Source organism: Chiloscyllium plagiosum, unplaced genomic scaffold (genome assembly GCF_037043375.1).
Source record: "Chiloscyllium plagiosum isolate Xiang-an unplaced genomic scaffold, Cpla_swu_hap1 HiC_scaffold_49, whole genome shotgun sequence".
Taxonomy (NCBI): Eukaryota; Metazoa; Chordata; class Chondrichthyes; order Orectolobiformes; family Hemiscylliidae; genus Chiloscyllium; species Chiloscyllium plagiosum.
The window spans coordinates 7,870,942-7,887,900 of NW_028270187.1; the positions used below are offsets into that span (position 1 = coordinate 7,870,942).

Below are 16,959 nucleotides of genomic sequence, written 5' to 3' on the forward strand. Positions count from 1 at the left end.
GGGTTACTGTCACTGTCCCCACCCCCACACCACATTCAACATCTTGGGAGTTACCATCACTTTCCAGACCCCTATCCCACTGTCAACATCCTGGAGGTTACTGTCACAGTCCATCACCACCCCAACACTGTCAATATCCTGGGAGTTACCATCACTGATCGCACCCCCCCCTCCCCCGCCAAACATTGTCAACATCCTGGGGGTTTCTGTCACTGTCGCCCCCACCGACTGTCAACATCCTGGGGTTATCGTCACTGTTCCCATCCCGCACCCCACTTTGAACATCTTCCATGCCAGTCAAAAGCAATTACCTCTCTGTTCTCTAATACCATACTCCCAGGTGTAAGGTCACAGAACAGAAATAGGTCCTTTGGCCTAACACGTCCATGCTAACCAAGTCTCCAAACAAAACTAGCCACATTTGCTGGTGTTTGGCCCGTATCGTCAAAACTTTTCCTATCCATGTACCTTTCCAAATCTCTCTCAAAAGGTTGTTATTGTACCCACTTCTACTTCCTCTGGCAGCTCATTCCAAATATGCACTGCCCTCTGTGTGAAAAAGTTACTCCTCAGGGCGCTTTTAAATCTTTCCCCTTTCACCTTAAAACAATGCCCTCTAGTTTTGGACTCCCTGCCCTGGGGAAAAGATCTTAACTATTCACCTTATCCAAGCCCCTATTTCTGCAGCAATATACAGATGAAACATCAAAGACCATTTAATCTGAGTCTAGCCTTGGATTGCAAGTACACATCTAAATCGTTCTTCAATCTGATGAGGATTTCTGCCTCTCCCACTCTTACAGGCAGTGAGTTCCAGATCTCCATCACCCATTGAGTGAAAATGTTTTCCCTCACATTCCCCTCTGAACCTCCTGCCCCTTACCTTAAATCTATACCCCTCCCCAGTCATTGATCCCTCCATCAAGGAGAGGGGAGGAGGTTTCTTCCTGTCTACCCTATCTACGCTCATCATTTTATACATCTCAATCATGTCCCCACACTCTCAATCTGCTCTGTTCTAAGGAAAACAACCCCTGTCTGTCCAATCTCTCTCCATCACTGAATCTCTCCAGCCCCCAAGGCAACATCCTGGTAAATCACCCTCTGCATGCTCCCCCAGTGCTATCACATTGCTCTGATAACGTCAATTTGTATAGAGTTGCTTAAAAACTCACTGAAATGATGATATATTTACTATTCAAGAGAGATTTTGCCTGCTGGTTAGAAACAGCAGTGCTAATTGTCCTCTTGACTTTTGCTGATGCTGAAGATTGTGTGTATGGTTCTGCAGTGGTTGGAGTATTTCCAGTAAATCTCGTCACCATCCTCGTAGAAAATATATTCAATTGGGGTCAAACAGAGCAGTTTAACGATTTGCTGTCTCCCTCCACTACTTCACTTCTCGTGTGGGCAGTCCGCTGTAGGACTGACAAAGGGATGTCTGTAATTAAACCAAACGGTTAGGCACTTTTCTAAGGCAGGAGTTGTTGTTGTGTTCAGCAACAAACAGTACTCCCACCATACAGTCAGAGAGAGTTACAGAGTCACTGAGAGTCAGAGGATCACAGAGAGGTAGGGAGAAACAGAGAGAGACATAGACACACACAGGGACACAGAGTTTTAAAGAAACACAGTCAAACAGAGTCAGAAAGAGGCACAAAATCACAGCGTCATCGAGATTAATCGACAGAGTTAAAGCAAGTCATAGACAGGCAAACAGAGAGAGACAGAGACACGGAGATACATAAAAAGAGAGACCTCGCGGTCTGTACAATATACCTCACCGAGGGGGAATCTCTCCTGTCCCCCTCCACCCCCCAATAACCACCATCCTGACCCTCGGGAACGGGACATGTTGACACAGTCCGCTCTCCCTCGGCGCTTTTCCTTCCCGCGTGGCCCCGGCGCCATTTTAGCTTCAGGCCCCGCGCGAGATGGCGGTTAACGGCCGCCTCGTGCCCCAAGTGACCGTTAGCAGCTGCTTCAGGGGAAAGGCTCTTTAAAGGGACAACCCTTTCAGGAGAGAGAAACAACAGGGCCGGCTCCGGGACTCGCCAAACTCAATGATAATGACAAATACACACACACACATAGAGGTGGGAGTGAACAAGAAATGGGGGAGTGTGTTGTTTTTGCAGATATAGAAAAGCAAGAGTGTGTATGTGCAGAAAAGGGGTACAGGGAACAATATCAGCTAGGCAAGCATTAGGGAAATGTATCCTGCATCTTTAATGTATAATTGTGGATAATTGAATACTAACTTTAGTGCAGAATTATTAAAACAAATAATTTCTTTCATCATAATGTTTTAAATAATTTAGCAAAATAGCTGAGATAGCTGAAACGCATAAACTAGGCAAGAAAAGATACATTGTCAAAACGTGTGTTCAGGAATGGAATGTACCTATGAATGGTGGCACAGTGGGCAGCACGGTGGCACAGTGGTTAGCACCTTCCTCACAGCGCCAGAGACCCGGGTTCAATTCACGACTCAGGCGACTGATTGTGTGCAGTTTGCACATTCTCCCCGTGTCTGCGTGGGTTTCCTCCGGGTGCTCCGGTTTCCTCCCACAGTCCAAAGATGTGCAGGTCAGCTGAATTGGCCATGCTAAATTGCCCATAGTGTTAGGTAAGGGGTCAATGTAGGGTCGGTGGGTCGGTGTGGACTTGTTGGGCTGAAGGGCCTGTTTCCACACTGTAAGTAATCTAATCTAAAAACAATGGAAGATGTTACAAGCAAAGTTAAAGAACATCAAGTTACAAGTTTAGCTTTTAGCAGCGAGGTAATGGTAGAATACAATAAGAAAGATTGGGTAATGTAAGAGTCGGGAGAGATGACCTCACGCAGCTCAAAAGTATAACTGTGTACTAGTTTGAATGTTCATTGCTCATTTGCTTCTGCATTTGGTGCCCTTTCTTGCAAGATTGTAGAATAAATTGTATTGTTTCCAGTTTTGGTGGTCTCGTCTAAATTTTATTAAATTTGTTTCTAACAGATTTGGGGGCTCATTCCGGGATCCCAAGCTCTGGTCGCTCGGCATTTTTGGGAAAACAGAGAAGGTGCACCTCGCTGATTTCGGCGGTTTCTAGTTTCCCTCCTTGCCGCGGCAGCTTGGGCGAGCGTGATCTGGACTGGGAGACCCTGGAACCAAGACGGGCAGACGCGGCGGGTTCGGTCGGGTGACTCTTGTGTGCACAAGACCCGGGTAAGAAAGGTCTTAAAAGATTTATCCGGGCGACCGGGGTAGGCAGCAGTATTTGCTGCCAGTTGGATATATCCGGGGATCCAGGGGACCGGGGTCAGGAACGGTAGTTACTGCTGCCAGTTGGATATATCTGGGGAATTGCTGCAGGACAGGGCACGCTGACACGCGGCTAGTTCGGTCGGGTAACTCTTTTGTACATAGGCAACGGTAGTGGTTGCCAGGTATTGCCGCGGGACAGGGCGCGCTGATTCGACCAGGTAACTCTTATGCACAGACCAAGTTAAAAAAATTGACCTTTAAGTATTGCCTTAGTGGTCGGGGATGTACGAGAAGTACGGGGAATTGGCAACATATAAAATAAAGTGTTTAATTGGCTAGATTAATGTGACGAGTAAGGTGTCCACCTGATTCGATCACCCAGCCTTGGACCGGTTGTTAAGAGGGGAAATCCCCCACGCGAAGGTCAGGATCCTGAAGCGGGTGTGGAAGAAGGTGACACCGGATCTCAGTAAGGTTAATTAAATTACATAAAGAAACGGCCGAGTATCAAAATGGGAAGTTAGAATAGTTGTTTAACTGTCGAAGGAGACATGAGAGGGATGTCCGAGGACCACATCCCAACCTTCAGTCCTTTAGGAAAAATGTTAAGAGATTGGAAGTACAATCCTCGGGCGCGAGGAAAGGATAAAAAACAAATGATAAAATGTCAATGAAAAACAGCCTTACAGTCAGGAGGAATCAGATTATGCTTCGTGTCAGAAGCGCTAGTAGCTTCTGGTACACTTCGTAACTAACTTATGGCCAGACGTCCAGAAAAATATTCAAAAGCTAGAGGAGTCGTTGCGGGAAACTCAAAGTGTCTGTGAGATGGTGTCTGTCTGTGTGTGTGTGTGAGAGAGAGAGAGAGAGAGGGAGAGAGAGAGATAAAGCTGTAGAGCTAACAGAAAGTTTAACCCTTTGTGATTCGGTTTGAATGCACATTTGTTTGTTGGTGATTGAATGTTTGTGCTTTGTTCCCTGGAGCTTGAGATCCGGGACTGTTTTGAATCTGATTTATATTATGGAAATTTTAACATGATTTCTTTTAAGGTTAAGGATTTTACAGATTATGAAATAAAATGTTAACACCTGCTCTTTTTACAGGTCATGACTACCTAACTATCAGTTTCTAACTAACCTCTTTTATCTTTACATAAAAGCGATTTATGGAGGACAGTTGAAGTTTTAACTTGAATAGACAAATCCTTTTTAAGGCAGCTCTGGTTATTTCATGACCTATAGCATTGTAATTGAGCAATGACTGGTCAGGACTACTTGGGAGGACTAGTTTTGGATTTGAATCGGACGTCTGGAACCGGGTGATAATTGTGGATTTCAGAGTTGGAAACTGTGTGCATTTTGCATTTTGAATATTAAACACTGAGTAAATGAATTTATAATATATAAATATATATTTACAAGTAAGATTCCAAAATGTATAGTTATGAACAGACTTTAAAGAAAAGCAAGCATAAATTGATAAATTGTATTTGAGATTACAGGGAGCATGAAATATTGCAATATTTCTTTAAAAAAAAAATCAAGGTCTAAACAAAACATTGGGTGATGGGGAGAGGCCGTGGGGTGGCCCTGGGGCTGTTTAGTTGGTTAAATCGGCTCAGCAATTGATCTGGCAACGTAATATGAGAAGCAGAAACTGAAGGCAAAAATAATGATAGCCATGGTTGATGAGGTGGTAAAGAAAAGGACAAAACAAAAAGGAGATGGAAACCGGAATGGTGGCGGGCAGCATGTTGAAAATAAAGGGAGGAGAAGGGATCAGGGAGGAGATGTTAAGGGGTCTGGTAGACAGGAACAAGGATCAAAGTGGAAATCCCCACAGGCGGGATGTTATTACTGTGGAAAGACAGGTCACTTTAAGAGAGAGTGTCCAGATCCGAAAAAGGAAGTAAAGGCAGTGCCGTTTATGAACCTCAATGAAAAATAGGGGTGTTATGGGTTCCTGCCCCCAGGGACTCACCAGGAACCCTTGATAAATTTAAAGGTGGGACTTTATAAAGAGGACGTAGTCTTCCTAGTTGATATGGGGGCAGCAAGGTCATCCTTAAACTTTGAGCTCAAGGGAGTGGGAACGAAAATGTTAATTGGATTATGGCAACAGTTTTGTGATGAGAGGCACGAAGAATCAGTTTTGCGCTCATGACGAGATATTGCCACCAAATTGGGGATCGCATCAACTGCAAATGGTGCTATGGAATCTGTTGAGGCTCTTAAAAATGAATGTGCTCGAGCAAAATAATTACAGAACCAGAGTGAGAAGTCACAAGTGACTGGTAAACAAACAGAACTGCGCGATTACAGTTGTTAAAATGTTTTAGTCACTTGTTGCATTTCCACCCTGAATTATATAATATATATAATTAATAATTATAATAAATCAATTGTGTTAGCCTGAATCAATATTAATTGGCAGGATACCTTCACAAATTCTCAGTGACCTGTCATATTTATTCATGGTTAATTTAAAACATGACAGCATTAATTCATTGTTAATTAAAGAATGGAAAGCTACATTACTGGCCAGAGTGTGTGCAGGCAGTGGCAGCAACAGCCTTATTGGTAGAGGAGAATCGGAAACTTACTTTTGGGGGAGCCTTAATAGTCAGCACCCCACATCAGGTATGGACCATACTAAGTCAGAAACCAGGACGATGACTCACAGACCCGAGGATCTTGAAATATGAGTCAATCTTAATAGAGCAGAATGACCTTGTGTTAGTCACAGACAGTTGCTTGAATCCAGCTGCATTTCTGTGGCAGGGAGAGGGGGTGCCCTTGGCAATCCAGAACATGACTGCCTTGATATTATCAAATATCAGACTAAAGTGCGAATGGATTTAAGAGATGTACCGTTGCATGCGGGAGCTCGGTTGTTTATCGACGGCTCCTCCCAGATGATTGAGGGTAAAAGGCACAATGGATATGCTGTAGTAGACGGGATAGAGGGAAGCGTCATCGAGGCTGAAAGACTGCCTAACGGCTGGTCAGCCCAAACTTGTGAACTCTCTGCCCTAGAAAGTGCTCTCAGAACCTCAGAAATCAAAAAGGAACGATTATTTACAGACTCCAAATATGCGTTTGGAGTGGTACATACCTTCGGAAAAATTTGGCAAGAAAGAGGACTGATAAATAGCAGAGGAAAAGAACTAGCTCATGAGGAATTGATAAAACAAGTGCTGGAATCCCTGTTACTCCCGAGAGAAATAGCGATAGTTACATCAGAAGGGGAATGAACCGGAAGTAAGAGGAAATAGACTGGCTGATGAGATAGTGAAAGAAGCGACCCTGAATCCACAAGGAGCAGTGATATACTCCCTAATACCTACAATTTCAGATCTTCAGGGTGCCCCGTTGTTTACTGCAAAGGAGGAAAAAGGACTAAAAGATTTAGGAGCTGCAAAGACAGCAGATGGGCACTGGATGTTAAGAGATTATGGCTGTCCCACATCAGGGGAGTCACTGGGGAGCGCAAGCTATGTGTGACATAGTGTTAAGGAAGTACGGATGTAAAGGGATATACACCTCAGCCAAGCAGGTATGCGCAGGATGCCCGACTTGCCAAAAGATTAATGAGAAAGTAACGAGAAGGGTGCCAAGAGGTGGAAGAAACCCTGGGGTAGGACCTTTTCAAAGAATACAGGTAGACTACACAGAATTACCCCCAGTAGGGAAACAAAAGTACTTATTACTCCTAATGGATCAGCTAACTGGGTGGGTGGAGGCATTTCCAATATCCTCAGCTACCTCGAAAGGAGTAGTGAAAACTCTTTTAGAACATATAATTCCTTGATATGGAGTGGTGGAAAGTATAGATTCAGACCAAGGTAGCCATTTTGCCTCTATGATCCTACAAGAAGTAATGGCGGGATAAGAAATCTCTTGAGAATTCCACACTCCTTCCTCTGGACGGGTGGAACGAATGAATCAAACCTTAAAGAAGCAATTGTCTAAGCTAGTCCTAGAGACTCGATTACCATGGACAAAATGTTTATCTATCGTGGGAATTACATATTAATGAACTGAAACCTGCAATCCATTCTAAAAGATGAAAGACTTAACAGCAATCTAGGTTTGTTCAATATATCATTTCAGTTGCATGAAACTGTAATCTTTTGCTGTAAATTCTGTGTCTTATGATCCTGCTCCACAGCTACCCGATGAAGGAGCAGTGTTCTGAAAGCTAGTGCTCCCAAATAAACCTGTTGGACTATAACCTGGTTATGTTGTGTGACTTTTAACTTTATCCGCTCCATGTCCAACACAAGCTCCTCCACTTCATTTCTAGTGGACACAGCCCACACCTCCTGGTGCTGCCAGGAAACTTTACAATGCTGATGAAACAATGCAGGACCCACACTCCTGAAACATTTACAATTTCTAATGATACTAGCTACTCATTCACTGCTCCTTCTGATACACGACATTGGAAACTTACTGCTGGAAGCTGAAAGAAATGAGCAGCTTTAAAAGAAATACCTGTTAGATCAGAGATTTCAATGTCTGAGTACGACGGGAAGTTCAGGTAACCTTTATTGTGACCCAACTTTGTTCCTGCTTCAGATTTCCCCAGCGAAAAGGTGTACAAAATGTAGCTTTAATTTTTAAATAGCTCAAGATCAAAGTGCACACACTCCCCACCCCACTTCCTTTACGATTGGTCAGCTCAGCAATTTCAACCTATACACTGTATCCAAGTAAGTTTCTCCCCCTCCCTCATTTTCTTCGGGTGGCAGGTGCAGTCAAGAGTCAACCACACTGCTGTGAGTCTGGAGTCACACATAGGCCAGACCGGGTAAAGTATGCAGCTGGGATGACTGAGTGAATCCATTCTGCAATGGCAGTTTCCTTCCCTAAAAAGGGCATGAGTGAATTAGATATTTTTTCTTCCCCAAAATTGTTTTCATCATTCGATTCAGAACTGAGTGGGCGGCACGGTGGCACAATGGTTAGCACTGCTGCCTCACAGCGCCAGAGACCCGGGTTCAATTTCCGCCTCAGGCGACTGACTGTGTGGAGTTTGCACATTCTCCCCGTGTCGCGTGGGTTTCCTCCGGGTGCTCCGGTTTCCTCCCACAGTCCAAAGATGTGCAGGTCAGGTGAATTGGCCATGCTAAATTGCCCGTAGTGTTAGGTAAGGGGTAAATGTAGGGGTATGGGTGGGTTGCGCTTCGGCGGGTCGGTGTGGACTTGTTGGGCCGAAGGGCCTGTTTCCACACTGTAATGTAATGTAATCTAATCTAATCTAATCTGCAGATTTCTGCCCGAATTCCAACTCTGCCATCTTGCACTGTGGGATTTGAACCCGGAAGTCCCCAGAACTGGGTCAATTTTCCAGCCAATGAACGGCATGAGGCCGTTGCTCCTTCAATCCCCCTGCAATGGCACGTGAACTCACTGGTACCTCCGCAGGTGGGAGGAGTGGATAAATCCCTTCCCACTTAGAGCAGGTGAGCGGGCTGTCCCTGGTGTGGACCCACTGGTGCATCTGCAGGTCGCCCACCTGACTGATCCCCTTACCGCACACAGAGCAGATGAACGGCTGCTCCCCAGTGTGGACCTGCTGGTGGGTCAGTACGCTGGAATAATTGATGGATCTCTTTCTGCACTCGGGCAGGTAAAAGGCCTCATCCCTGTGTGGATATGCTGGTGTATCCGCAGGTTGCCCACCTGACTGAATCCTTTCCCGCACACGGAGCAGGTGAATGGCCTTTATCCGGTGTGGACCCACTGGTGAGTCAGCAGGGTGGAAGAATCGAGGAATCCCTTCCCGCACTGAGAGCAGGTGAACAGCCACTCCCCAGTGTGGATCTGCTGATGGGTCATCAGCTTAGCGGAGCAAGCGAACCCCTTCCTGCACTCAGAGCACCTGAACGGCCTGTCCCCTGTGTGGACCCACTCGTGCCCCTGCAGGTTGCCCAGCTGACTGAATCCCTTCCCAGACACAGAACAGGTGAATGGCTGCTCCCCAGTGTGGACCCGCTGATGCTTCAGCAGGGCGGAGGAATCGGTGAAGGCCTTCCCGCATTCGGGGCAGCTGAAGGGCCTCTCCCCCTTGTGGACCCGCCATTGGGCAGCAGTGGGGAGGAGCGGGTAAATCCCTTCCGACACTCAGGGCAGGTGAATGGCCTTTCTCCGTTGTGGACCTGTCGGTGGGCCCAGAGGGTGGACGCATGTGTAAAGCCCTTCCTACACTCGGGGCAGGAGAACGGCCTCTCCCCGGTGTGACTGCATCAATGACTTTCCAGGGCAGACGGGACACGAAAGCCTTTCCCACAGTTGCCACACTTCCATGGTTTCCCCATGGGCCGGAATTCCTCGGGTGTCTCCATGGCTGAAGCTTCAGCTGTACACAAACTCGTGTACAGCCCCTTGCTACCGTGAACTCCTCTTTCCAGGCTGTATAAATATTTCAGGTTCCACACTCAGTGTGCTACAACACTGGACTTTCTCAACCAGTCCCACTGATGCTGAAAATGTACTGAAACAGGAACCACAAAGCTTTGCTCCATCTCACAGGATCATAGTTTAACACGTTGCAGCCCCGATGGATTTGAATGACTTGCAGACATTGAAGTGGAAGTGAGAACTGCAGACTCTGGAGAGTCAGAGTCGAAAAGTGCATTGCTGGAAAAGCACAGCAGTTCAGGCAGCATCCACAGAGGAGGAGAGTCAGGCATAAGCCTTTCAACTATTAATTTTGAACATTCACCTTTAGTTCTTCAAAAACTCTGTAAGGAGAGATTACAAAACTCATCACTATCAGTCCAAAGTAGAAACTCAGAAAAAGCAATTCCACTTTCTGTGGATCATTCTTTTCTTTTGCTATTCTGAAACATGGAAAGCACCATTCCACGCTCTCTTTCTCCCGCTCTGTTCTCATTCCGCTCTAACTAATTCTCCTGAAGGTGCTGATTCAGGATCTTACGGGGCAGAAAAGCAAAAACATCAAGACTGGCATCTCTTTGAATTTTAGATAACTCCACCTGAAAAGTTAATATCTTTCACAACATTGGGATACTGCTGAGATTGAGCGGGCCTGATTTTGGGAGGCAAAAGCAAGTGTGTAAATTCAGGATGAATCTGCAATGCAGATTCTTGAGAATCAACAGTACACTAAATAGTTAACATCCCCGGGAAGGGGGTTCGGGTGGGTGAATAAGACATCAATGCATTGACACTGACACCAGAGAGAAACTGAAAATACAAACGTGCCAAACGTTAGTGGCAAGACAGAGTTGTAGAGATATCCTAAACTAATCTAGTCCCATTGGCCCATATCCCTCTAAACCATTCCTTTTCATATACCTATCCAGATGCCTTTTAAATGTCATAATTGTACCAGCATCCATCACTTCCTCTGGCAGCTGATTCTTCACACAGACCACCCTCTGAATGAAAATGTTGCCCCTGAGGTCACTTTTAAAACTCCCACCCCCACCATCACCCTAAACCTATTACCCTCTACTTCTGGACTCCACCACCATGATGGAAGATTGAGCTATAGGGAGAGGTTGAATAGCTGGGGCTGTTTTCCCTGGAGAGTTGAAGGCCGAGGGGTGACCGCATAGGCGTTTATAAAATCATGAGGGGCATGGATAGGATAAATAGACAAAGTCTTTTTCCCTGAGGTGGGGGAGTCCAGAACTAGAGAGCATAGACTTACGGTGAGTGAGAAAGATATAAAAGGGACCTAAGGGTCAACATTTTCACACAGAGAGTGGTGAATTTATGGAATGATCTGCCAGAAGAACTGCTGGAGGCTCATACAATTGCAACATTTAAAAGGCATCTGGATGGTTTAGATATAAATCGGAAAGGTTTAGAGGGATATGGGCCAAGTGCTGGAAAATGGGACTAGATTAGGTTGGAATAACTGTTCAGCATAGACTAGTTGGTCCGAAGAGCCTGTTTACATGCTGTACATCTCTATGACTCTAAATGTCTCTCGGGTCACCCCTCAGCCTCCAGTGCACTAGTGAAAACAGCCTCAGCATATTCATCTCAAATCCTCAAACCGTGGACACATCCTTGTATATATTTTCTGAACTCTTTCAAGTTACACAATATCCTGTACGGGAGCAATGGGAGACAGAGCAAAGGTGACGCGAGACCAGGAGGGTGCAGGGAAGGTAAGGACACTGTTTAAATTCTTACTTTCGGAGCCCGCAGCCTTTCTCCTGTTCAGGAGCAGCAGGAGTCAGAGCGAAGGTGACGTGGAGACCAGGAGGGTACCGGGAAGGTAAAGGCTTAGTATGTATTTTGGGCAGCAGCTAAACCCGAGATACTGCACCACCCCTCCTCTGCTAACCAGAAGAAAAAGACTCTGTAAGGTAAGTGTTTTATTTTCGCTTTCTTTTGTTTCATATATTTAAGTGCATTGTTTCGTTTTAGTTAGTTGATTTAATGCTAAGGCTTACAATGGCAGGGGACCTCAAAAACGTGGCATATGCCTCTTGCTTGATGTGGGAGCTCAGGCAAGTGGCTGACGTTCCTTGTCTTGAAAGAAGTGTGTTCAGCTGTAGCTCTTGTTTGACTGCATGATGGCTATGGAGCTGTGGATGGACTCACTGTGGAGCATCCATGATACTGAGGAAAGTGTGGATGGTACGTTTAGTGAACTGGTCATACGGCAGGTTAGAATTGCTGAGGGAGACAGTGAATGGGTGACAAAAAGGCAGAAAAAAAGAGTAGGAAGGCAGTGCAGGTGTACCTTGCGTTCATCTCCCTCCAAAACAGGTATACCACTTTGGATACTGTTGAGGGAGATGGCTCACCAGGGGAGGGCAGCAGTTGCCAAGATCAGGCACGTGGCGAGAAAAAGACTCGTAAGGCCATAGTATTAGGGGATGCAATTGTAAGGGGAGTAGATAAGGGGTTTTGTGGCTGAAAATGGGACTCCCGGATGGTATGTTGCCTCCCAGGTGCTCGGGTCAGTGATGACACCGATCGACTGCAAAGCATTCTAAAAGGGGAGAGTGAACAGCCAGTTGTCTTGGTGCATATAGGCACCAACAATATAAGTAAAAAACGAGATAAGGTCCTGAAAGCAGAATTCAGGGAGCTAGGAGAGAAGTTAAAAAGGAGAACCACAAAGGTAGTGATCTCGGAATTACCACCAGTGCCACTGTTAGCAGCGTAGAAATGAAAGAATAGACAGGATGAACATGTGGCTTGAGGGATGGTGTAGGAGGGAGGGGTTTAGATTTATTGGACATTGGGAGCAGTTCTGGGGAAGGTGGGACTATTACAGACTGGATGGTCGACATCTGAATCAGACTGGAACTAATTTCCTTGGGGGAAGTTTTTGCTACTGCTGTTGGGGAGGTTTTAAACTAATGTGGCAGAGGCAGGGAGCCAGAAGAGAAGACAAGAAGACAGCGAGGTGGAAACTGGAGACTGTAAGAATCATGAAGATAGCATCAATAAGGGGAAGAGTAGGCAGAGAGCAGATGAATGCAAAAGAACTGGTGGCCTGAAGTGCATATACATCAATGCAAGGAGTACAGTGGGTAAGGCAGATGAACTTAGGAGAAAGTGAGGACTGCAGATGCTGGAGATCAGAGCTGAAAATGTGTTGCTGGAAAAGCGCAGCAGGTCAGGCAGCATCCAAGGAGCAGGAGAATCGACGTTTCGGGCATGACCCCTTCTTTAGGAATGAGGAGAGTGTTCCAATCAGGTAGGGAGGAGGGACTTGGGGGAGGGGCATTGGAAATGCGATAGGTGGAAGGAGGTTAAGGTGAGGGCGATAGACCGGAGTGGGAGTGGGGGTGGGGGCGGAGAGGTCAGGAAGAAGATTGCAGGTACCACCCAATGTGCTGCACCCGATGTGGCCTCCTCTATATTGGGGAGACAGGACACCTACTCGCGGAACGTTTCAGAGAACACCTCTGGGACACCCGGACCAACCAACCCAACCACCCCGTGGCTCAATACTTCAACTGCCCCTCCCACTCCACCAAGAACATGCAGGTCCTTGGACTCCTCCATCGCCAGACTATAGCAACATGATGGCTGGAGGAAGAGCGCCTCATCTTCCGCCTAGGAACCCTCCAACCACAAGGGATGAACTCAGATTTCTCCAGTTTCCTCATTTCCCCTCCCCCCACCTTGACTCAGTCACAACCTTCGAACTCAGCACCATCTTCCTAACCTGAAATCTTCTTCCTGACCTCTCCGCCCCCACCCCAACTTCAGCCTATCACCCTCACCTTAACCTCCTTCCACCTATCGCATTTCCAACACCCCTCTCCCAAGTCCCTCCTTCCTACCTTTTATCTTAGCCTGCTTGGCACACTCTCCTCATTCCTGAAAAAGGGCTCATGCCCGAAACGTCGATTCTCCTACTCCTTGGATGCTGCCTGACCTGCTGCACTTTTCCAGCAATACATTTTCAGATGAACTTAGGGCTTGGATTGGTGCCTGGGAGTATGGTGTTATTGCAATCACAGAGACTTATTTGGGGGAGGGGCATGATTGGTAACTAAATGTTCCAGGAGATAGATGCTTCAGACAGGACAGGGAGGGAAGTAAAAGGGGTGGGTGGGAGGGGTTACATTGCTGGTCAGGGATGATATCACGGCTGTGCTAAGGGAGGACACTATGGAGGGCTTGAGTAGTGAGGCATTATGATTGGATCTGAGAAATAAGAAGGGTGCAGTTACATTGCTGGGGCTGTATTACAGGCCTCCCAACAGTTAGCGCGAGGTAGAAGAACAAATAGGTAAACAGATTATGGAAAGATGTAAAGGCATAGGGTGGTGGTGATGGGAGATTTTAATTTTCCCAACATTGACTGGGATACACTTTGTGTCAGCATTCTGGATGGGGTGAAATTTTTAAGAAGCATCCAGGAGAATTTTCTGGAGCAATATGTCAATAATCCAATGAGGGAAGGGGCCATTCTGAATTTGGTATTGGGGAATAAGCCAGAATGGGACTATAACCTGGTGTTGTGTGATTTTTAACTTTGTACATCCCAGTCCAACACCAGCATCTCCAAATCATAAACTGGGCAAGGCCAATTATATCAAAATTAGGCAGGAGCTCTGAAATGGGGATTGGACACAGCTAATTGAAGAGAAGTCCACATTTGTTATGTGGGAGGCTGTCAAAGATAGTGCAAGATAGGCATGTCCCGTTGAAAGCAAAGGATAGGAAAGGCAATATTAATGAACCGTGGATGACAGGAGAAATCGTATGACTAGCGAAGAGGAAAAGGGAAGCGTACATAAAGTCCAGGCAGCTAAGAACAGAATGGGCCCTGGAGGAATATCGAGAGACTCGGATAAGTCTTAAACGGGATAAAAGGGATCATGAAATAGCTATAGTGAGCAGAATTAAGGAGAATCACCGAGCCTTTAATTCTTATATAAGAAGCAAGCGGGTAACTAGGGAAAGGATTGGTCCACTAAAGGATAATGAAGGAAGGCTGTGACTCGAACCTGAGAGAATGGGTGAGATGCTGAATGATTACATTGCATCAGTGTTCACAGATGAGGGGTACATGACGAATGTTGAGATTAGAGACAGGAGTTTGATTATTCTGGATCACATTGACATAAATAAGGAAGATCTGTGGGTAGTCTAGACGTTTTTAAGGTGGACAAATCCCCAGGACCAGATTGGATCTATCCCAGGTTGCTGAGGGAGGCGAGAGACGAAATAGCGGGGCCCTGACAGCTATCTTTGTAGCATTCTTAAACACAAGTGAGGTGCCGGAGGACTTGGAAGGTTGCTCATATTGTCCCGTGTACAAGAAGTGATATTCCAGGTAACTACAGACCAATGAGCCTGACATCAGTGGTGGGAAAGTTGCTAGAGAAGCTACTGAGGGATAAAATCTATTTATATTTGGAAAAGAATGGGCTTATCAGTATTAGGCAACAAGGTTTTGTGTAGGGGAGATCGTGCCTTAACAACTTAATAGAGCTCTTTGAGGAAGTGACCAAGTTGATAGATGAAGGATAGATGCTTGAGTAAGGCGTTTGATGAACAAATAGAGAAAGTGAAGTCACATAGTGTGCAGGGTGTTCTTGCTAGGTGGATAAAGAACTGGTTGAGCAACAGAAGACAGAGAGTAGTAGTTGAAGGGAGTTTCTCGAAATGGAGAAAGGCGACCAGTGTTGTTCCAGAGGGATCAGTGCTGGGGCCATTGTTGTTTGTGATACATAACTGATCTGGAAGTGGGCACTGTTGGTATGATCAGCAAGTTTGCAGATGACATGAAGATTGGTGGAGTAACAGAAAGCATAAGGGACTGTCAAAGAATACAGGAGAATATAGATAGACTAGAGATTTGTGTGGAGAAGTGGCAGATGGAGTTCAATCCAGGTAAATGTGAGGTGATGCATTTTGGGAAGTTTAATTCTAGAGCAAATTATACAGTTATTGGAAGAGCCTTGGGAAAAGTTGATGAGCAGAGAGATCTGAGAGTTCAGGTCCATTGTACCCTGAATGTTGCTACACAGGTGGGTAGAGTGGTCAAGAAGGCATATGGCATGCTTGCCTTCATCGGACAGAGTATTGAGTATAAGACCTGACAGGTCATGTTAAAATTGTACACGACATTGGTTCGGCCACATTTAGAATGCTGTGCAGAGTTCTGGTCATCACATTACCAAAAGGATTTGGAGAGGATGCAGAGAAGGTTTACGAGGATGTTGCCTGGTATGGAAGGTGCTAGCTATGAAGAGAGGTTGAGTAGGTTAGGTTTGTTTTCATTAGAAAAAAAGAGATTGAGGGGGGAACCTGATTGAGGTCGACAAAATCATGAAGGGTATAGACAGCGTAGATAGAGATAGGTTTCAAGGTGAGAGGTGAAAAGTTTAAGTGGGATACATGCAGGAAGATCTTTACACAGAGGATGGTAGATGCCTGGAACGCGTTGCCTGCAGAGGTAGTGGAGGCAGGCACGTAGATTCATTTATGATGCTTCTGGACAGATGCATGAGTAGGTGGGGAGCCAGGATGCTTAGTAATTGGGCGACAGCTTTTGACAGTGGATTTGGATCGGCTCAGGCTTGCAGGGCTGAAGGGTATGTTCCTGGGGTATAACTTTTCTTTGTTCTTTATCCTTCCGAGGGGGAGTCAGCCCAGAATTGCACACAATATTCCAAGAGTGATCTAACCAATGTCCTGCACAGCCTAAACATAACGTTCCTTCTCCTCTACTCAGAGAATTGGGAAAGTTATCAAAACGTATAAAAGACAACCGAGAAAGAATGGAGGGACAAACCGAAATTTTGAGGGTCAGATTGGAAGCATCAACGCCTCGGGGCGGGGCGGTGGGGATGGGGGGAAAAACAGAATGTGGTGGAGACAAGGCGGGGGAAGAACCGTTGCAGCCAGCTTCAAGATGCAATGAGGGATATTGCATGCACTTTTAACTGATGTATTTAGTTGTGGGGCCCATGTGCATTTTAAAAGTAAAAACAGAAAAGATCTATATCCCACCCCCTTCCCAATTTCTGTCTTTCTGTCCCTCCTCACCCGAGTAATTAACACACATACCTGAGTTTGCAGGGTCTACACTGTCCCTGAGTTCACTCCAGTTGCTACAAGTGAAGAGATTGGCCCCTTCTCTCTCTCTGCTTCCCACGTCGAGGATTTGCCCAGAGGAGGGAGATTCTTTCTGAAACTGACAAAGCCACTTCCGCGTTGTGACGTCATACTGAGGCGTGGGTCACGGCGAGGT

The 16,959-nt window shown here is 46.0% G+C and overlaps 1 pseudogene; it reads right to left on the reverse strand.

Annotated features, from left to right (window-relative positions):
* LOC148135461 (Fc receptor-like protein 4) overlaps positions 1–16,959 on the reverse strand; it is a 451,279-nt pseudogene that overhangs the window by 169,672 nt on the left and 264,648 nt on the right.